Below are 23,338 nucleotides of genomic sequence, written 5' to 3' on the forward strand. Positions count from 1 at the left end.
CACCCAAAGCACCTCCAAAGGTGATCACAGACACATTTGGCTACATTTACAACAAAGTGTAAAAGCAACACCCAGTTCATGTATACTGTTACAACTACACAAAATAAGTATTTGTAACAATGTGTCCAAACCCGTTATGAAGAGAAATCATGGCAGAGAAGAGAGCCACCTGCGCTGTTTACCAGAACACTGATGATGGATAAACAACCCTTTTTTTACTTTTCTGGAGCATTGAGTGCTCACAGAGAAAATAATGTATCAAGGTTGCATTTTCCTGAATTGGGTACTTGATATTCTTGTTTGTGAACTTGATACAAATTTAATTCAAGCATTTTGTTCAATTCATTACTAGACTTTTGTTAATTAGTTAGCATATTAAGGAATCAGTGTGCATGTACAGGGAGCCACCACAGTAGATCCGCCTTTGAAGTGTAAAGTCCATTCCACCAACAAAACCTTTTCCAGTAAGGTTACAATATTCACCAACTTTCAGGGTCAAGCTGGAAACAGTCCTTTGAGGTTTCAGTCCATATTGACATGACAGCATCACACAGTTGCTCCAGATTTGTCGGCTGCACATCCATAAATCTCCTGTTCCAGCACATCTCTAAGGTGTTTTATTAGACTGAGATCTGCTGACTGTGGAGGCCATCTTAGTGCTGTGAACTCATTGTGAGTCTGAGATGATGTGAGCTGTGTGACATGCTGTGTTATTCTGCTGGAAGAATCCATCAGAAGATGGTACACTGTGCTCATAAAGGGATGGACAGGGTCAGCAACAGTACTCAGATAGGCTGTGACATTCAAACCATGCTCAACTGATACTAAGGGGCCCAAAGTGTGCCAAGAAAATGCCCCCTATCTCATTTCATCTTGTTTACACCAAATTTTGAGCTGACCATCTGAATGTGACAGCAAAAATGGGGACTCATCAGACTTGGCAATGTTTTTTTCTTCTTCTGTTGTTCAATGTTGGTCAGTCTGTGTGAGCTGTAGCCTCAGGTTCCTGTTTCTTAGCTGACAGGAGTGACATCATGCCACTTTCTCTTTTCAGAGAATGCTTTGTAAACCCCAGTGATGAAGTGTGAAGTATGTTGTCTTACAATGTCTACATTACTAAATGCAGGAGATGCTGCCATGTATTTTGCTGGTTAAATCAAGCAATAATGAGCAGCTGAAAATGTGGACCTTATATAGTTTTTTCCCTAAATACAGGAGCTGAAATTGCAAACATCCTTTGGGTTTTTGGTTCTGAGCCTGACCCCGTGAAACATCTCATTTCCCTGATTTAAATGCATGTATATTAATAATGTGTATACTAATGCACTCTGAACCTTGCACCCCTCAGTGCTTAGACTTTGATATGTATGTTTACAATAGAATATTCCATTAAACCCACAATATATAGTTACACCCTGTTTGTCTATCAAAGTACATGCAAAGAGGTACATAATTGTCAAGTGCCAAGGGTTATTATTCCACTGCCTTGTCTTTTGTGAGCCAGGAAATGGACTACTAAAGGGATTTAATTGCAGCCCAAACAAGCGAACCTGCAGGACAAAGAGACAAAGAATAAATGATGCAGTGCCAAATGCTGCAGGTTAACTTTTGTTCATTCTGACTGGTCGGTGAGATGCATCAGTGCTTGATGGGAGCCATTTATAAGACTGTTAACTTTGTCAGCCAAACAATGAATCCTCCTTAATTGACAGAATCCATTGTGGTTACACCTCTCTCTTTCTTCTTCTCTCTCTGTCTGTCTGACTTTGTTTGTGTCTCTCTTTCTTTCTCTACACCCCCACCCCTCCATCATTCTTCATCCCTGCAGGTACCATGTAGCCAATTGTATGTGAGAGGCACCATTAGAAATGGTCACGTGTGTGAGAGGCTGTGGTGGTATAAATAGGTCCTCTTACCAGGTTGAATTGATTAATTGCATGTTGAAGCTCGAAGAGTGGTGTTTGGAGAGTCCACTGCTGGAAGAGAAAAGAGCCATTAAGATTTCACTTTTATGTTCATCAACTCATGAACACACAGATACACACACACAACACAGAAGAGAATCCTTCCTCAGTAGCACATTCAGATTCATTACAAAAGGAGAATCACAGATAAACGCACGCACGCACACACACACAATGCAATTGAGATGCCTGGCGCCTGCAGCGCTGAGAGGTTTGGAGAGAGGGAATAAACGAAGCCACCTGCCTCAATTAGTTTGAGGACAGAGGGGTAGATGAAGGGAGGCAATGTCTGTATGAGAGAAATAAAAAGAGGGAGAGTGGGTGGAGAGGGAGGGAGACAGAGATTGAGTGAGAGAGCTCCTGCAGAACAGAGAAAAAGAGAGTTAAGTGGTAAAGAGAGATGATTGTGGGTGGGAGAGAGCGCATAGGGAGTGGCTGATTTAGGCTTTTGAAGGCTGATACAGATGCCTCCAGATTCGAAGCTGTTGATTTGCAGTAGCCTGATGCTCAGACAGAGAGGCCATTTTGGTTCTTTATATTCAGTCAGACAGAGAGAGCAATAGAGGAATGCCTCATTCAGGATCGAAATGACATCAGTAAGACCAAACCTGATCTTGATCATGCTTATGTATGCCTATGTGTTGCCTGAAGATCTTACTTATCAACATCATACAGCCACATTGTGAAACTTAAGTTTGTTATGTAATTTCAAAATGACATTGACATTCTTGAATGAACAATCAAAAAGATGTGTGCCTGCAATGTCAGCTATCCATCTGGTTGGCCAGGCCAATTCGGTGGACTTCTGCTTTTTTGTTTGTTTTTTTAAGGCTCTACCTTAGGTGATCTAATCCCAGTATTTTTTTATAACTTTCTTCTCCATCTTCTTTTACCATTATATTTCAACATTATAACAGACATTGTTCTAGGATTTGATTGGTCCTTGAATTTCATGCTTATCAATTCATTAAGATTTGTTAAGACGTAAGACTTTATCTTCTGTCTTAACTCCGGTCATAAAACTGCCATGTATGATGCACATGCCTCTCCTAAAGGTCTACTTTTTCTTACCAACACAAAACACATTCAGACGCAAATTAACCCTCGTAGACCCTTAATATTGTTGTCACACCTGTTACCTTAAGACCAAAAATGTACACTTCATAAAAGTGCAATAAAAATGTTATATAGAAATATATTTTTTTTTACTTTCACTGCATCAAATCTTCTCAGCAACTTCAGACCTAACCATGGATATAAAGTTTGTTAATATTTTTTATGTTTCTATACTCTTTTTGTAATAAAAAATGACTGGTAAAACATACAGAAATATTTTTTTTACTTTCACTGCATCCAACATTTAGAATTCCTTTTGACTTAATCATAGATATAAGCTTTTATCATTTTATTGTGTTTATAAACATACATACAAAATATTTTCTCGCCACTCGTTTATACACAAATTCCATATTTTACATCAGCACAAGACACTAGGACCATTTTTGTGTTGTTCAGCTATTTTCTTTTCTTGTATTATGCAGGTAATGAGAACTAGGCCTTTATTGAAACCTTATGTGAGTGAGCTCTGCCCAGGGTCTAGGGTCACCGGACCTAAAATGTTTTTTTCTGTTTTTTTAATGGCATGCGCTCAGGTATATTAGGTTTGCATTGGGAAAGCATTAAAAAATGCCAGGATTAAACAATATCAAACATTTGTGTTTATATTGAGAGTCAATTTAGTACCAACAATGTCTTAGGGTAACAGGTGTGACAACACCTCTACTATACTATACCATCTACTATACTATACACCTTACAATAGAGGGGATCATTGCATTTTGTAAAAAATTATAAAAACTAAATCCTGGTTTGGGTTTCATACATTTTCATGCAGTTTCTTTTAAAATAATTAAAAAAAAAAAAAGTACACGTTTGGTAGGGGTCTACACTGTAAAAAAGGGGATTAGGATTGAGTAGCATTTAATAAATAACTATTAGTAACCTATGCATAATAAGAAAGATTGTGTGCAGTTTGAAATCAGGCTAAGTTAAATTCAATGCATTCATATGCTTTATTGATTTATTCTACTCAGGTTTTGATCAAGTAAAATTAGCTCTGATACACTGAGTAGAGGTTAATTAGATTTGATCAGGAATGCAGAAAATGCAGAAACTTTTACTCATAGGGAGCTATTTGGTTTCAATCACTTTAACTTCCAGCCTGTTTCTGCCCACTGCATTTTGTGCGGACATCCTCACTCTGCAAGAGCTGCAGTAATTCCTGGTGTCATCTCAGTAAAATGCTGTCAAAAGCATTATGTTTCTAGTCATCACACTGCACTACTGTTATTAAAAATATCAGGTTAGTACTTTATTTTTAGCTTTTTATTATCACTTGTGTATGTAATGCAGTTATTCAGTACACGTACATTTTGAAAAAAACTATTTTAATTGGCGTAATTTCACGATGGTTCAACTCTAACTCTAACCTGAGATGTCCTGAGATTCTAAACCAGGCGGCTTTCACTGTTAGGTCTCTTTGGTAACAGTTTGCTTGTAAAAGACCTCAGCAGCCAGTGGAGAGTTGAAGGACTGTCTGCTCCTGTCCACAGTAATGCAGAGCCTGGCTGGGTAGTACAGGCTTCTCGTAGTTTCTTCTTCAGTGGGGTGTATGCAGCTCTCAGACGGCTCACCTCTGGGCTCACGTCTGGGAAGATGTGCACTGGAACTCCTTGAAATACGAGTTTGCCCTTCGTTTTGCTAGTATCCAATATTTTCAGTTTGTCTTTGTAGTAATGCAGACAAACTATTATGGTTCTTGGTCGTTGGCTGTCACTGGTCGGCGGTGGGCTCGATCAATCATCCCGGGAGAGCTGAAATGCTCAGCCCCTAGCACAGCAGGAAAAAAGTTTTCGAGAAACTTGAACAGATTTTCTCCCTCCGCTCCTGCCTTTAATCCCACTATACGCAGGTTCTGTGATCGGCTCATATTCTCAAGGTCCATATATTTAGCCATTAGTCTCCTGTGCTCCTTTAATGTTTGCTGTTGCATCTTCCAGCTTAGCCAGTCTCTCCAACGCTCCATCCAGGCTCTCTCCCATCTCAGTGGTTTTAGCTTCAGCTTCAGAGTGTGCTGAGCGTAGCTGTGCTAGCTCGCCAGCTACCTCGTCATGCATGGCTCGAATGTCTGCTTTCACTTCCTCTCGGAGCAAAGTAATATTAGTCATCATATCTTTGTACGTTGCCCCAATGTCTGTTTTTATCTGGGCCAGCATCGCTTCCCTAAACGATTGCAATTCTTCTCTTAAAATTGGACAAGGAAACAACGGGACCCTCTGTTGTAGCTATCTCGCTAGCATCTGGGCTCTCAGCCATTCTTTGGTTGTTCTGCGTCGCAAAAGCAATCGTCTGAGTTTGTGTCACTTCCCTTTGTTTTGTCTTGAAGTTTTCTTCATGTCATTACCTTCTTTCCGTCTGGTTTTATTTTATTAAACGGTTCACGTAGCAATGTTAGCAACAGATATTATCGGAGCAACTTCACCGCACGTCTACTCCATGTGGCGTCAAACCGGAAGTCCCTACATTGCTACTTTTTTATAGTAGAAAAATTAACCGTTTATGAACACACTGCTCAGACAGCATCAGCGATCATCGGAGTTCATCGGAGAAGCAAATATTTACAGTTTTTAACACAATTTACAGTTATACAGCCCAATTTAATTCAACTGTCCCTCTATACAGATGGCTGGGGTTGAATATTATTGAGGCAGATCTTTAGTTCTTCCAGAGTTGCACGTTTCTTTGGGTTTTTAACCAGACACATTCGTAACAGCTGTTTGCAGCCTGTAAAATAAGAGAGAGAAAGAGGAGACCCAATGTTTAGGGAATCAGCTTCCTAAACAGATTTGCTACCTTTCAGGAAAATAATTTAAATGGAGAACTGTTTCATACGTTTTGACAGTTTGGGATTGATCTTGGTCCTGCCACGGGTGAAGTTCTGGGTTTTGAAGACTCGATGTCCTTTTAACATTGAGTAGAAAATGGCTCCTATCTGCCAGACGGTGGTGGGACGGGCCTGATACTCTCCTTTTGTAAACCATTCTGGAGGTGCGTATTCTAGGGTTCCTGTTACACACAGTAGTAGCAGAGAAAAGAAAGACAGATAATGGAGATAAAAGAAAGAACAAAGATCAGGTGGAGTTTTGATTACATGTGAGGAGCCTAATTTTTAGAGTTCACACATGAGCAATGGATAGCAGACGGGTAACAAACCAATGAAGCTCTTAAAGGTGTTTTCAGTTGAGAACGTTGCACAGCCAAAATCGATGATGAGAACTTTATGTTCATTATGCTCAGTGTCCATTAGCAGGTTTTCAGGCTTGAGGTCCCGGTGAAAGATCCCTTTTGAATGTATGTCGATGGATGCATCCACCAGCTGCTTCAGGACCGACTGAAACACAGATAAAGTATAAAGGCACTGTCTGATTAGGTGTGACAGGAGAATGTGTTATATATATCCTACAGTGACTCAGTATGTCTTGTGTTGAAAAAATGAATCTGGACTCATTAAGATAAAAAAAATCAAACCAGCATTTTAAACAACATAAAGCAAAAATGAACATGATTTCACCACAGCACCATTCTAACAGCTTTACAGCAGTAGTAGTGACCTTTCTCATTTCTTGTAAACACATCATTTATAAAGGACTGATGTCATGAAGTGTTGCAGTAAAAGATTGAAGCTGAATATTTCTCGTCATATCAACACAGAATCATACACAGTATGTTTCATACCATTGCTTGGTGTTCCTGCAGGTATCCACGTTTTTCAATCTTAAAGTATTTATAGAAGTTCATGGCAAACGGCGGTCATTCCATCACAAGAACTAGTCTATCATCCAGATAGTACCAGTCTAGAAGGGACACCGTGGCTGACTTCCTGACTTCTCCTGGTAAACCTCCTGTTTTTAACATGTAGGCCACTTCCAAGGCGATGGAGTAGGTTTTGCCATTGCAGTGCTACAGAAAATAATCACACCTTATAAATGAGCTCCTACACACACAGCTGATGAATGGTTGCCAGGGAAGAAACTTTTTCCTCACCACTTTTCCAAATCTAATCATATCCTGGGGAATGTACTTGATTGCCACCTGCTCAAGACAAAAAAATGCTTTGTTGTTCTCACTGTACGTCAGTGTATATTGCAATGTGTGTGAAGATGTGTTTTGAAGACTTACCTCTCGGTTGTCTTCTTTACGGATGCCTGCAAACACAGAACCAAATCCTCCTCTGTCAAGTATTCCAAGCTGAGTATAAGTGTTCTTAAAATGATCTAAAAATACATACAGAGAGATGTTTTGTTTTTTTGTTGAGATGTTTCTACTACTGCTCATTACAGAAATGCTTTTTTTGTTTTTCAGATCTTTCATTTAGGCAACGTGTGAACACGTCCCTGTGTTATTGTTTCACACTTACCTCGCTTTGTGTTTGCTGTAGTAGACATCTGGTAAATCTTCTCCTCCTCTGGCGACAGATTATCGACACAATCTAATTCGTTGTTGTCCTCCACCTCCTCATACTTCACAGCATTTGAAAATATAAAGCCGGAATTTGAACTGACTCTGCTGCTGGTAACAATAATCTCTTGTGCAGGTATGACAGGTCGTTCAGGGCTTCTGCTTCTTCTTCTTTTTGCCGGTCTCTCCTCTTTGTGGCTTTCAGCCTTCCTTTTTTCAAATTGTTGACACTTGTTTGGGTCTGGGCTGCGTTCCTGACTTTGTTTGGTGGTGGTGTTGGGGTCGCAACTTTTTCTTCTTTTGCATCCAGAATCTGCAATATCACCCTCTGCCTTTCTTTTTTCATTACGGGTGTTGTCCGGCTCGTTGTTGTAGGCGCTTGAGGAGTAGCTCATGTTTTGTTTTGACATGTTTTTTTCCTGAAATCAAAAAATAGTTAATTAAAATAGTTTTAAAATGCACATGGAAAAATGGCTCTATAGCGCCCCCTAACGCATAGCCCCTCTGGCCGGTTTGACACAGGATTATGAAAATTGGCACACATATGCATGACCCCAAGACGCACAAAAAAGTCTTGTGGACCCCCCCTCCAAACCCAACAGGAAGTCTGCCATTTTGGAGTTTGTGGCCATTTTTGGCGATTTCTGACCCTGCTACTAAACTTTTCACGCCTCACATACTTCATGTAATTAAGCTGAAACTCACTGTGTCCACTCAGGACACCATAGGGAATAGACGCATTCCAAAACTCTTACAAAAGTCTGACAGTGTGGCCGGTGCGTGGCCTAAGTTGACCATTTCAGAGGAAACAGGAAGCCGCTATAACTTCCTCGTTTTCTGTCCGATCTGTACGAAATGTCACATGTATGATCAGAGTCTGATCCTAAACACATCTATACAACAATATTAAGGCTTTCACAGAGCGCCACCTACTGGCTACAAAAAATGTGTTTTCATAGGTTTTTCTGCCTGCCCCTGTGGCCTGCTTTGGGGAGGCTCATGAAAATTGGCACACATGTGTATCACCCCAAGATGCACAAAAAAGTCTCCCCCCCTCCAAACCCAACAGGAAGTCTGCCATTTTGAAGTTTGTGGCCATTTTTGGCGATTTGTGACCCTCCTACAAAACTTTTCACGCCTCACATACTTCATCCAATTGAGCTGAAAAAGTGAAAAAGTCCACTCAGGACACCATAGGGAATAGACGCATTACAAAACTCTTACAAAAGTGTTACGGTGTGGTGGGGGCGTGGCCTCAAAGGTGACCATTCGCCATTGCAAAGAAACACTGTATTTTCTGCAGTACCACCAAAATACTTCATTCAATGTGGACAAAATCTTACAGTACTGCTATGGACCCGAGTCTGAACACATATATATGCTAATATGATGACACTGTCATAGCGCCACCTACTGGCAGCAGGAAATTTCTCTTTTAAACATGTTTTTGTTCTACGTCTCTGGAAATGAGAGGAGAGAAGAGCATAGGACAGGAGAGTATAGGACAGGAAACAATGCAATGCAATGGCCCCGCGGATCGCAAGGTGCGCAAGGGCCTGCAATGCTGCTTGCAGCTTTAATTTTGATTTATTATTTATGTTAATATCTGACTATAAATATGATAACATTACACATATTAAAAAAACATTTTGACTTACAAAGTGCTCACAAACTTACTGCAAACAAGGTGTTGCACTGTAGATATAGCTAAAGAAGTCATGTTTTTTTTAAATGGCTTGTGTCATTTACAAAGAACATCGTGAAATGCATCTTTTAACAGTGTCATGCATATGGTTAAGCACATTCTGAACATCCCCCAAATTGTCTCAGATTAGACAATTTTTTAATGATTGTCTCAGAACCAAGTCTGTACACCACCTTCATTCTTTTTTCTCCAGGGTCCTGAGCAATTGAAGCAGGGTGCGGTAAAATCTCTGCAGGGTTCTGCTGAGGATGGTACGGGGTGGTCCTTGAGTGACCCATTCGACTCAGCAGTTGAAGAGTTCTGAATCATTTATTCTTAAATTCTCTCCCTTGGTCATAATGTAATTTCCAGGGATAGCCAAACCGTGGGATGAAATCATCAAAGAGCTTCTCTGCAGCTGTTTTCCCAGCATTATTTCTGGTTGCATAGGCTTGTGCAAATCTGGTAAAATGGTCTACAACAACCAGTACTCAAAGCCTCTCTTGCTAGTCTCTAGGAGGAGGTAGTCAAAAGACACAAGCTCTAGGGGTGAGTTGGTGGAGATGCTCCCATCGGAGTCTGATGTGTAAAACAGGCTTTTTCTGCTTATTGCAGGGACCTTTTCTTGTCACATAAGCTTCCACATCCTGTTTCATGAATGGCCAATAAAATATTTCTCTAGGTAGTCCCAGTACTCTCTCAGCCCCCACAGGACCCATGTCATCATTCCAATTTTTAATTATTTGACCGGAAAATATAGTTACCACAATATGCACTTGTCTCCCCTATACACTAAAATATAGTTAATGGTTATATAACACTAATAAAAAAAATCTATCCAAATTATTTAAGGTTTTACTCTGTAAGCAAAGAAACACCAATGTCCTAATAAATAAAATAAAGAAATTAATTTAACTGACAACAGTTAATGAACAGATGAGGTTAATGAACAGCTCAAAGGCCTAGATAAATACCATCTCACAGTCCTGTTACAATCAGCTTGTACAAATTTCATTTAACTAATTACTACTACAGTTAATTCAAACTCATAATATTTAGGCTTCTGTAATTAGGTTCCCCTTAATGGCTTAATATCTGCCTGTAGATCTTGCTGTGCTGTCGAACAGAATTATCATACACAATATATTTTGCTGCTTTGTATTTGTATCTTCTTTAAGAACTTTTTATTTATATAACCGTCATCACCCCTGCAAAATTAGCAAAATGCCTGTCAAAAGCATACCAATATTAAATTAAAAGCTACTCTTAAACCCTTTGGAGTACCCTGTCTAGGTTTTTTATTTAAAAAGAAGGTTGCCTATAACCGCGGCTTGGAGATATGGACTAGATAATAAAACAGTGTTACAGAATGAAATCTAAAAGAAAATTATTTTAGCTAAATTATTATTTTGAACCCAGTGAAATTGGACTGAACTGGATCTTTGTAGTTGGTCAAGTGAGCCATTGATCAAAAGCTAAGCATTTGTGGCATATCCGAGCATTAATAGAAGTAATAACATGTTTTTGATTTGATTTGATTCTCTGGAAACATCCTGACAGAACAAGACCGTTTTTGTTGGAATGTTATGTATGTTTGAACTGGAGGGAGACTTAAGAAGTGGGTAGCGTCATAGCATTTTTGTTTTTTGGATAAGCTTTAGGTCTACATACTATATAGTTGTGTATTTAAAACATTTGCATCACTGAAAAAATAAGAATCAAAGCTTTCCAATGATGTGCTGCATGCGTACCAGCTTTAACTAAGCAACTATGTAGATGCCTGAATTCCAAAAAAGTGCTTAGTCCCTTGAATTGATAAGTGTTTTTAAGCCTGTTGGATCTCAATATTTGAGCTGAGATGGCCTCATATGTATGTTTAACACACTAAAACAAATACAAGGTCCGTCTTAGTTTTAATGAGAAAAGAAATAACAAAAGGTGAATCCAAAAGGGATTAGATCACAAAAGCTATGCTGTTTGGTGTTTCTGGATAGGAGCTGGCTGGAGGAGCAGTCAAACAGGTTGGTTTCCTGGCAAAGAGAAAGAGGGAAAAAGTCACTGAAAAAGGCTGAGAATGCTCAGATTCATGATGAGGAAAATCAGTTCTCAGGAAAAGCTGTAACTGACAAGTTACCAACTATGTGGACAATCCAGCGTCGAAGCAGAGAAGAGCTCTGGTAAGTAGAGAGCAGAGATGAGACGAGGTGCAGGTGTGCCAACCTCCATCCAGCAGGTAACCACGCCCAGCACTTCTGAGGGGAAACACACCTCCAAGAGGAGGGAGAAAAACAGAAGTCACAATCATAACAAATAAAGCACAATCCCCATATCATAAGTGTTTCCTGTATATTATGTCATCATATTTCCTGCAATCAACAGACAGATTTTTATTAGCACTTCTTGTAGTACTACTGAATAATAATTCATAAGTATTACAGCCACCACTATTATTATAATAACCCCTTTTGTAAAATTGTACAAATAATGTTGATTCATCTATTCATTTTCATTATTCTAATTTAATGTAATACATGTTAGAAAAAAATAAATAATTATGTAATTATGTACTCTCCAAACATGCTAAAAAAATTGCAGGTGTATGTAAGATCAAAGGGCATAATTAACTAGTTATCTGAAGAGATCAAGCGCGCATTGAAGGCTTTCCTCCACTTATCTCCCACTTTAGTCCAGACCAGATGATATGTTTCTGATGTTTCTAATTCCGTGAATATGGCGGGTCCCTAAAGGGTTTTGAAAGTGGAGGTGATGAGTGGTAGTGGATACTTGTTCCTAACTGTGATGTTATTTAGGCCACAGGAATCAATACATGGTCAGAAGGAGCCATCCTTCTTTTTAACAAAGAGTAAACCATCCCCCAGTGGAGAAAAGGAAAGACAAATAATGCCAGAAGCTAGAGAATCCACTATGCATTTTTCCTCATGTACCGGGCATGACAGGTTGCACAGTCTGCTGGTAGGCAGCAGCAAGCTCAGAAGAGGGTCAATAAAACAATCATAAGGACTGTGAGATTGGAGAGAAAGGGCTTTGCTTTACGGAAAACATTAGCCAGTGCATTGTAATTAAATGAAGCTCTTAGCGCAAGTTCAATCAGGAAGACTATCTTCACTCTTTCATCACTTCTTCCAACCACCTCTCCCTCATCATCCTCCTCACACTTGTCCCACCTTCTCCCTCGCCCCTTTCTCTTTCTCTGCCTCCCACTTAATCAGCTGGTTAATATAGAGCAACTCCCCCACCAATCAGCGGCCGAGCCGTTCCTCTCCTGCCCAATCACCCCTCAGCAATTCATTTAAAATTTCTCTGTGTCCTCTCCAGCTGTCTTTCAGATCGATTTCAGCAACCCTCCTCCACCCCAAGCTCCACCAGTTCCTCATCAGGGCAAAGCCTCTTATCCCCTGCTCTTCTGCTCCTTCACCACCACCAGGACTAGACTAAGCGGCCCTCCTGCCTAAGCGGCCTCATCTCCTGTCCTTTCCCCCTTTGGATGTCGGTCATCGCATCGGGGTCTAGAACGCCAAAGCCCATTTCATTTCATTGTATTTCAATAAATTCTTTCTCATCTAAACATTTAGTCTCTCCTGATTGAACTGGTATGTTGGCGAGATCTGACAGCTGAAGTAAAGAGGTGAAGTCAGCAATTGGAGAAATAGTGGAGTGGAGACAAGATGAATGAAAAAACGGACTCCCACTAACCATGCTAAGATTGAAATCTGTTTCTGATTGGCAGGACTAAAGTCCGAACTGTGCAGTGGGTGATATTAGTAAGCAGAAGAGATTGGGGGTGTCTAAAGACAGAGAGGGAATTCATAACTGTAAAAGTAAATCCTTACCAATAAAATCTATTATCTGCTCTGGAGTCAATCAAAGCTGACAGAGTGATTGGACCAGCACTGTAGGTGATTGCATACTTAGAAGAGGGGAACTGTGTAATTTGGTTTTCCAGGTTTTCTTGGGTCTGGTGGTGAACCTGTCCTTTTTACCAGAACAAAAAGGAAGCAAGATAAAGTCCCTGCTGACCACAGCAATTTCCAGTTGCATAGGGTCCTTTGACTCAGGAAGAGAATATGTAACAGGTGGGGCTGTTACCGTGGTAGAATTGAAACTGTGCTTTTTGCATTTACATATCAGGTTGTCCAGCCTGATGACAAGGGAGATCTGGGGGGTTCATCACAATGGGTCTGCACCTACAGTTTGAAGCATGCTTCTGGTTCTTTGACACAGACTCAATAGATGTTAAGTCACTTTGTGTAAAAAGTGTTCTATGGATAGACTTGCCACAAGTAATCTAAAGGAGCCTCCCAAGACAAGACTTGCTTGAGGCAAAGGTGATCAGTCTTAGCTCAAAGGCATTGGTTCACTCAGCAATGATCATTTGTGCCATTATAGCATAATGTAAATGTATTTCTGTAAACTTATTACGTGGCAACAACTGATAAATCAAACTGAACATGTCATGTTATTTTTGTTAGACAGATCATTTTTTGTACAGCCCAGTTTACACTGTGCAATTTTGGGCTGTTGCAGACGAAAGAATTTGGTTGTGGCTCTAAAACGGTGGTCTTACGTTGCACTGTGAGACAGGTTCCACAGCGGCCGTTGTCAGCGTCTTGCGACCAATGACTAGAGTCCAAAGACCAAAGTCTGCTAGGAAGGGATGAAGGGACAGAGCTGTGAACAGGTGAGAGCTGATGCCTCAGCCCACCTCCTCTGTTTAGAGAGGGTTTTTTTCAATTTCACATAGATGGCTTCTTTGACTCCTCTTTCATACCATCTGTCCTCCCTGTTTAGAATCTGGACATTATCATCCTCAAAGGAATGACCACTCTCTTTGAGGTGACACAAGACTACAGTAGATGTTGATGATTTCCTTTTTTATTTGTGTCAATGGCTCTTCTTACCAGCTATGACAGGTCATCCAAAGGCTGCCAAAGAGTACAAGGTATTGATTGATTTCCCACTCCAGTTAGTTGATTTATGTAGGTACAAAAAATACTTTATAGTATAGGTTTAGGTACATTTTTAGTTTTAGAAAATGTTACAAAAGACATTAATAGCAAAATGCAACATCTGGCCCTGTGTGACCCAATCAGAGTGAGAATATTTTGCTGAATGTGAAATGTATTATTGCTAATTGATAATCCAAATATGATATTCTGTATACAGCCTGCATATACCATTAACAAAGAAATAAAAAAAACACATACTGTACCTATGGAGATTTTAAAATCTCAAACACAGTTCTGACAAAGGCCTATTTGCTAACAGCTTGTTCTTAATTGCTTGATTTAAACCTGCATTTCCATTTTACAAATGTAATCCTTCATGGCATCATGGCAGAAGGTTGAGACACACTGACAAATACATGAACATGAAACCCTATGATGAGCAAAAAGTCATTAAACAGGATGAAATCAGATGACACAATGACAGGTAAAATGCAACAAAGAATGTGTGTTCCAACTCCCCCATTCAATATGAGAAGAGACACACACACCAACCCAATGTCTGTGTGAGCTCTGTTGACATGACTCCAGTTCCATTAGAAAGGTGATGTAATATACTGTAAGTTATTTGTAGTTGTTAGGGAGCATAGCACTCTGGGCAAAACCAGGCTGTTAGGCTATATTCACAGCCTGAAATAAGTCTGATTTTTTTTCCTGGTGAGGTGAATCGTCTCATTTTTAGGGTCTGCATGCATGTGGGGGTTACGTTCCAAAAATAACCCGCAATAGGCGAAATCCGCAATGTAGTCAGCTTTACTTTTTACAATTATTATTAGGGATGCACCGATGCATCGGCTGAACTGCAATTGGTCATCGGCAAATAAAGATGACAAGAGGGTGCCCACAAACTTTCCCCATAGAGTAATAGAAGATCTTGGTCGCGTGGTAATACTTAAGTTTCGGAGAAAGATGCATGTGATGCAGTTTGTAATAAATGTTCTATTAAGATAGACACAAACAAATCTCAATGGACATTTGACAAACAGGCACGAGGAGGTGTACAGGCAGGGCCGGCCCAAGCCTATGGGGCGCTAAGCAAAATTTCACCTTGGCATCAGATACTTCATCATCCTATAGGCTGCACTGCGTGTAATACACACTACTGAATGTGTAATATCTCGTTTGTATTAATCAATGTTATTTTTTAAAATAGAATTTTACATTTTATAAAAATACATTTTATCATGAACTTTTGGTGTGTGGCAAATATGCTAGTTATTATTGATAGTCCAGGCTAGTATCAGAAGTTAGGAAACCATCTACTAGAGGGAGACACAGAGACAGAAGATTTGTGTTTTGATGGTACCTTATATTACGGACTTTGCAGACAAACAACAAACAACATACACATGAAACAAAGAATCCGAATGGCCATTTCAAGTAGTTATCAATTTCAACATTACATGGTTACAATCGACGTGATTGTGCCTTAAATGTTATTCAGCAACACCGGGACTCCACAGGGGACCGTCCTCTCTCCCTTCCTCTTCACTCTCTACACCACAGACTTCAACTACTGCACAGAGACCTGCCACCTCCAGAAACTCTCTGATGACTCTGCAGTGGTTGGATGTATCACTGGTGGTGATGAGAGGGAGTACAGGTGGATAAATTTGTCACCTGGAGCGAGAGCAACCACCTACTGCTCAATGTGACAAAGACAAAGGAACTAGTGGTGGATCTGAGGAGGACCAAGGCTCCAGTGACCCCTACCAGCATCAAAGGGGTCAGTGTGGAGGTGGTGGAGGAGTACAAACACCTGGGAATGTACTTGGACCACAAACTGGACTGGAGTAAGAACGTGGACACTGTTTACAGGAAGGGCCAGAGTCGCCTCTACTTTCTGAGGCAGCTGAGGTCCTTCAACATCTGCAGGACGATGCTGAGGATGTTCTCTGAGTGTGGTGGCCAGTGCCATCATGTATGCTGTTGTCTGCTGGGGCAGCAGTCTGAGGGTGAGGGACATAAACAGACTCAACAGAACCATCAGGAAGGCGGCCATGTTGTGGGAGAGGACCTGGACTCTCTGACAGAGGTGTGTCAGAGGAGGACGTGGTCCAAATAAAGACCATACTGGACTGTCCCTCTCACCCGCTCCACACTGTGTTGACCAGCTACAGGAGCTCGTTCAGAAACAGACTCCGACTCCCACGATGCACCACTGAGAGACACAGGAAGTCATTCCTGCCTGTCTCAATCAAACTACTGAACTCTGAACTGTAACAGTCACTCAGACACTGTACATTCATACTGGTACATTCATGTCCTGCTCTTTACTGTGTAAAGGTTTTTATACAGCAGTAAATGTGTTCTTTAGATACAACTCAGGGATTTAAATGCTATTTCATATTTCAATGTATCTTTGGCTTCTATTTGTCTGTAACTACCAAGAATTTCCCCTCAGGGATAAATAAAGGAATTCAACTTCCCAAATTCTCCCAATGTTCATATGCCACACAGTGGCAGGAAAGAGGCAGTGTGGAAGTTGTCTGTGTGGAAATTGTCTGTGTGGAGAGGGACGTGGCAGAAGTAATGCAGGAGGGCAAAAGTTTATGTAGGCTACAGGAGCCTCCTACCAGCCTATTGGAAAGGGGACTCTTCAGGCTTGAGGTAGAAAAGTATTTTCCCATCTTGAGTTGAGATGAATTAATTGAGTCCAGGCTCTAGGCCAGGGGTGGCCAAACTTTTTTCGGGGAGGGCCAGATTCGATAATGTGAAAGTCTTCGAGGGCCAACAGTCCCCAATGTCATTATTTTAAACAATAAAAAAATGTGTATGCTGTTTTGTAATATGTTACATCTTACACAGCAAACAAAATAACATCGTAGCATTCAGATGAACAGATCAGAAAATGTTCTGAATTTACAGCATAAACTTAAAACTTTCAGAAACTGTGTGGTTGTGATAACAGAGCAACAGGCAAGTTATTGACTCTACTGTGAAGGTGAGATCTGATCATATGTGGCAGGTCTGGTTTAGGAGCAGAGCGTCCCTCTCCCTCTCCATCATGTCGCTTTAACTTCTCTAATGGCTCTAGCATCACTCCCTGCTGCCCGACGCACACAGGCACAGAGGGACGCTCATTGCTGCACGGGGAGGCTGCTCCCTGTCCGGGCAGCCCGCTCCCTTGAGCCCCGTCTATGAATTCAAATAGGGCTACTATACTACAACTAATGACAACAATATTTCGTGCGAACGTTATACATAATTCGTGGCCACAATTTACTTCTTTTTTTACCATGTAAGGAGGGCTCCGTAGTTATGGAGAACTTCACTTGTACAGTACAGCCGCTCTCTGATAGCAGGCTGTATGCAGAAGCATGTCTCATAGTGAATTGTGTCGAAGTGCTGAACCGGTGTTGTGCACCTTCGGAGCCCTCTGCGTAGCTGTGACCAACAACAGCCCTGCAGCACCGCGTGATGCACCACGATGCAGACAGAGAGGGAGTGATAATGTTCTGCTCAGAGAATCATGATGCAAACATTACACAATAAGTTAAAAACAAAAACAAGAATTGCCTGTTGATTTTGTATGATTTACTCTGTTTGGCTGGCGGGCGAAAAATAACACATTTTAAGACAGAAGCCGCGGGCCATAGAAAATCCGACGTAGTTTGGACACCCCTGCTCTAGGCTCTAGGCCTTATCAGTAGTTCGCCATCAAAACCTGGCCTGGATGAGACACAGGGCCAGGGTTTCAGTTAGTGTGTACCTAAATAACAGTAATTATTACTAGCTGCATTAAATACATTTCCCAATTCAATATCAATAATCTATAATCTTTATTGTCATTATGCAAGGCACAATGAAATTTTGTTTAGCAGCTCCTGGCCTAAGGCAAACAGGTGGACACATGGAATGAAAAAAGGCAAAGTAGGCCTATATGTAAATACATATAAAATAGAATAAAGAATAAAATCAGTAAAATTAACGGTGCAAATTAACTTTTTTAAAGTGACCAGTATTAATATATTGCAGCATATTAATGTTCAAAAGTACAGTCTGTCTGTGTACAGACTTATTGCTTTACCAGAAGTGAGCCTGCACTTGGCTATTGGAGAAATAACCACCCAGAAGTGGCACAAATGGTATGCCTTTGTGCACCATGCACCAGCACCAAGAGTGAGTGGTTATTCAGCTGTGTCTCATGTCTTGGATAAAAAGAGAAATAGACTTTGCTGCGACAAGGCAGAGATGCTTATCTTTGTATAGAAAAACATTAAAATTACTAAAACGTAGGCGAGAGATACAGCAGGTGACATGTATCATTAATGTTCAGAAAAGGAGGTCCACTGTGTGAGACTGTTTTTCCTGAGAGGCCGATTTTGTTTTATAAAGATTCCCCATGTTCCAGCCTTTGAGTTCTGAAACACCGTAATGTTTTATTCTGTATGACAAATACACAAGGTGCAAGAAAACCCTATTACGTTTGTATGTATGAATAACATATAATATGACATTATTTTTTAATATTATTATTTTTCACAAAAATATTTTCTGACTGAAACCGCTCATAATTTTGTTGGGTAATGTACAGTACAATGTTTTCATTAATTAGTTAGCAGTCCAAGAGGGTTTTTGAAAGTATATTTTTTAAAACAACCTGTCATGTGAATTAAGGTTAAAGCATGCAAAGTTGCACAAAAAAAATTTGAAAAACAAAAAAAAAAAGACCATGAAATGTGGACCGCGTTATAGCGAGGGACCACTGTCCTTCGTAACCAGATAGGCAGCTGTTAAAGTCTTGCTTTGACCAGACACTCTTGGATTTGAGTAGCTTGTCTGAGTCTTCCTGTCAGATCCTCTCAGGTCTCCTTACATAGGATGGATAGTCTCTATGAGCTCTCCACTATTGTTATGTGGGGTTTAAGCCAGGAATTTGTGTGGACCACTCAAGGATAGTCAGTCACACACACACAGTCACCTCTGTAAAACCTCTCCAGCATTCTCATAGTTGTATGCCTCAAATCAAACCAAACCAGAGAATAGTCTCCCTTGTGATTTTAGTCATTTAAATGTCATTCAGCAAACCAATTTTATTCTCAGTGGCTTCTATCCAGCTACTCTACCATAAAGGCCTGATTACAGGAGAACTGCATAGGTAAGCGCCCATCCAACAGGTTTTTCTGATCTCAGCAGAAACATTAATGAAGAAAAAAACATAGATAAGTTGCACCAGAGTATTAGTCGCACCAGCAAGCCAGCGTAAATCACTATGTTTTTAGCATAACAGGGCCTCTTGAACTCCTCCTAACTTAAGTGGTACGGCTGCAGGGCATTGAGAGTGAGACACACGCATTTCAACAAGTTCTCACGCGGAGCTTCACTGCACAGAAATTCCTATAAACATCCTGTAAATGAGTAAAAGGCTGACTACTGTATGCTATAGCTGTCTGGAATGTTATGGGACATCAGGTCACACGGCTAACTAATTGGACATTTTTTCATCTATGCGTTTGCACCTTAGACAGATGGATTCTTTTATGGTTTTTAAGTCATCACTTAAAACATATCTTTTTACTCTGGCTTTTAACTCTGTTTGAGTTGTTGACTTTTACTTGTTTTATTGTTCTTACCCCTGACTGGTGCTTTTATTGTATGGTTTTATATTCCTATGTTTTATCAAACTTATATTTATTTTATTTCATTTTATTCTATTTTATTAGTCAATTATTCTATGCTTGGTAGGCTGTGTACAGCACTTAGGCTGACCCTGTTGTCTTTTTAAAGGTGCTCTATAAATAAAGATGGATTGGATTGGATCTATAAGTCGCACCTGAGTATAAGTCGCATACCCAGCCAAAGGATGCAAAATAGTGTGACTTATAGTCCGGAAAATATGGTATGGCTAGTAAATGGCCTTTTTCTATGCTGCCACTTTGGTCATACACACACATACACATAAGGGCTAAGTGCAGTGGCATAGGAAGCATTAAAAATGTGGGGGGGGGGGGGGGGACACCTTCTGTGGGTGGGTGGTGAAAAAAGTACATTAGTATATTATGAAATATAATATAATATGAAGTAGTTGTGTTTTCCTGCAGATTTTAACAGGTTGTTAAACTATTTTACCTACAGAAGTAAACACTTAATGACTATTTCAGAGACAGATTCAACAAAACTCATTTATTTTAAAAACAGTGACAAACAGTTTCCAAGTGAAACAGTTTTGTCAACCATACTGGTGCTACTACACTAACAGATGATACAAAGCCTCCATATCTGAGGCCTTCTCTCATTTACAGAGACAAAACACTGGCAAATCTCCCTCATGTCCATCTGATAGAGTTTCCCCGTCATCACTCACCTCAGCAATAGAACTTCCTCCACTGGCCCTACATGATGGCCCTGCCTCTGACTCACTCTCAGTACCAACCCCAAATATGGAGCAGAGAGATGGAGGTAGATTGTGCTTTACTTTTCAATTAACAATATAAGTGAGCTTTCATATATCATCAATGAAATAACCTCAGCATGTTGATTTAATACAGTGGTCTTTTCATCATCTGAGTTTCAAAAAGCTGTTGGACCATGAACCAAAGTCTGCTTAATGCAGATAATACTGAAACACTAAAAATACTAACTTACAAACAAAATGCATGTCTTTATTTTTACTTGCTTATAAAACTGCTGAATTCACAACAAACCTTGTGGATGTGTTTATAATGACGCACTGCCTTATCTGCTGCATCAGTGTTTCCCTGTTCATATAATGCTCCACGGTCCATGTATTTTATTCTTGCTAATAAGAATAGGAGCAGGTGGCTGTGCACTGGCTAGGTGAGGCTGAAGCTAGCAGGCTAACAGAAGATAACCTGGCTCATTACAATATGGGTTAATGCTGAAAACAACTCTAACTCTCCGTGTCTTTGTTAGAAATCTCCTCATGTCCATTGTGTGTGGGGAGGGAGCAAAAAAAGGAACAACATGTCGTCAGACAAATAATAGCGTCTACTGTAACTGGAAGTAAACAGCAGCTTCCTCCCAACTTTTCTAAGTTGATTTAACATCAACCTAACGTCTCCTGTGACAAAACAGTCAGGCTTTAGCATGAGCTGGACTTTGTGTTTTACGCTCACCTGAAGAAAGCCACTGGCTTTGTTAGCTCTGTTACAACAGTAATGGTATTATATTGTTGGTTATAACAATGACAAACCCTGGTTCACAGCTAAACTCAGACAGCTGAGGCTAGAGAAGGAGGCTGCTTTCAGAAGTGGGGACAGAGACTGCTACAAACAGGCCAAGTACAGGTTTAGCAAGGAGGTGAGAAGTGCTAAATCACTGTACTCTGAGAAAATCCAGCAGCAGTTCTCTGCTAACGACTCTGTCTCTGTGTGGAAAGGACTGAGGCAGATCACCAACTACAAGCCCAAAGCCCCCCACTCAGCTGACGACCTGCAATTAGCCAACAGTCTGAACGAGTTCTACTGCCGCTTTGATGGACTATCAGCCAGCCCTGACACCTCTCCACACACCTCTCCACACCCCATCAACACGGACATCCACATCAAAGATACCCCATCAGAGTCCTCCTTGCCCCCCTCCTCCTCCCCCTCAGCTGCCCTCTCAATCCTGGAGGAGGATGTTAACAGGCTGTTCAGGAGACTGAACCCCCGCAAGGCTCCTGGACCTGATGGTGTGTCCCCCTCCTCCCTAAGACACTGTGCAGACGAGCTGACTCCAGTGCTCACAGACATCTTTAACACCTCTCTGGAGTCATGCCATGTGCCAGCCTGCTTCAAATCCTCCACCATTGTTGCAGTTCCCAAGAAGCCAAGGATCACTGGTCTTAATGACTACAGACCTGTGGCACTGACGTCTGTAGTCATGAAGTCCTTTGAGCGCCTGGTACTGTCCCACCTCAAGACCATCACAGCCCCCCTCCTGGACCCCCTGCAGTTCGCCTACAGAGCTAACAGATCTGTGGACGATGCTGTCAACCTGGCCCTTCACTACATCCTGCAGCATCTGGACTCCCCGGGAACCTATGCTAGGATCCTGTTTGTGGACTTCAGCTCTGCTTTCAACACAGTCAGCCCAGCTCTCCTCCAAGACAAGCTGTCCCTGCTGCATGTTCCAGACTCCATCTGCCGGTGGATCACTGACAGTGATCTCCACAGTGGACTCTTTCCGCTTCCTGGGTACCACCATCACCCAGGACCTCAAGTGGGAGCTCACCATCAGCTCCCTCATCAAAAAGGCCCAGCAAAGGATGTACTTCCTGCGGCAGCTGAGAAAACTCAAGGTGCCAGCCAGGATGATGGTTCAGTTCTACACGGCCATCATTGAGTCCATCCTCACCTCCTCCATCACAGTGTGGTACGCTGGGGCCACTGCCAGGGACAGGCACAGACTGCAGCGTGTTGTGTGCTCTGCTGAGAAAGTGATCGGCTGCAGCCTGCCATCTATCCAAGACCTGTTGGTCTCCAGGACTCTGAGGCGTGCAGGTCGGATCACAGCTGACCCTTCTCACCCTGGACACGGACTCTTTGAGCCACTCCCCTCAGGCAGGAGGTTACGGTCCATTCGGACCAGAACCTCACACCACAAGAACAGCTTCTTCCCCTCTGCTGTTGGACTGTTAAACTGTAATTAATGCACTGCTCTGCACTGTCACTTCACAAGGACACTTTAGTAATAGTCACTGCACAATGATGACTATTTGCACTGTTTACTCCATCTTGCACTACTTGCACACTAGTACCACCTCACCGACCCATGTGGTACCTGTTACATTACTACATTATTACACTGTTCCATTTGTTCATATAAGGGTCTATGTTTACATTTCATCCGCCATTAATTTTGTGTTCTGTTCATTGTATGTCTGTTATGTAAATTTAGCCTTAATTTAGTTTATTTACTTAATTTTATCTTAGTTTTATCTTATTTCTTATTAAGGCAAATTCCTATTAATGTGAACCCCCTTCACTTACATGGCAATAAACACGATTCTGATTCTGATTGCAGCCCCTGTGGTAACCAGGAAAACGTGGAGTGGATTTCAGGGGTGGGGGGGGGACACGTCCCCCTCTGATATAATGGTAGCTACGTGTTTGTTATGATTGTGATGAGTTTGTGCCACCGTGAGGTAGTTGTATCATGTCAGTGACTAGATAATATGTAATGCAGTGGTGAGCATTGTTGCC

Source organism: Parambassis ranga, chromosome 10 (assembly GCF_900634625.1).
Source record: "Parambassis ranga chromosome 10, fParRan2.1, whole genome shotgun sequence".
Lineage (NCBI taxonomy): Eukaryota > Metazoa > Chordata > Actinopteri > Ambassidae > Parambassis > Parambassis ranga.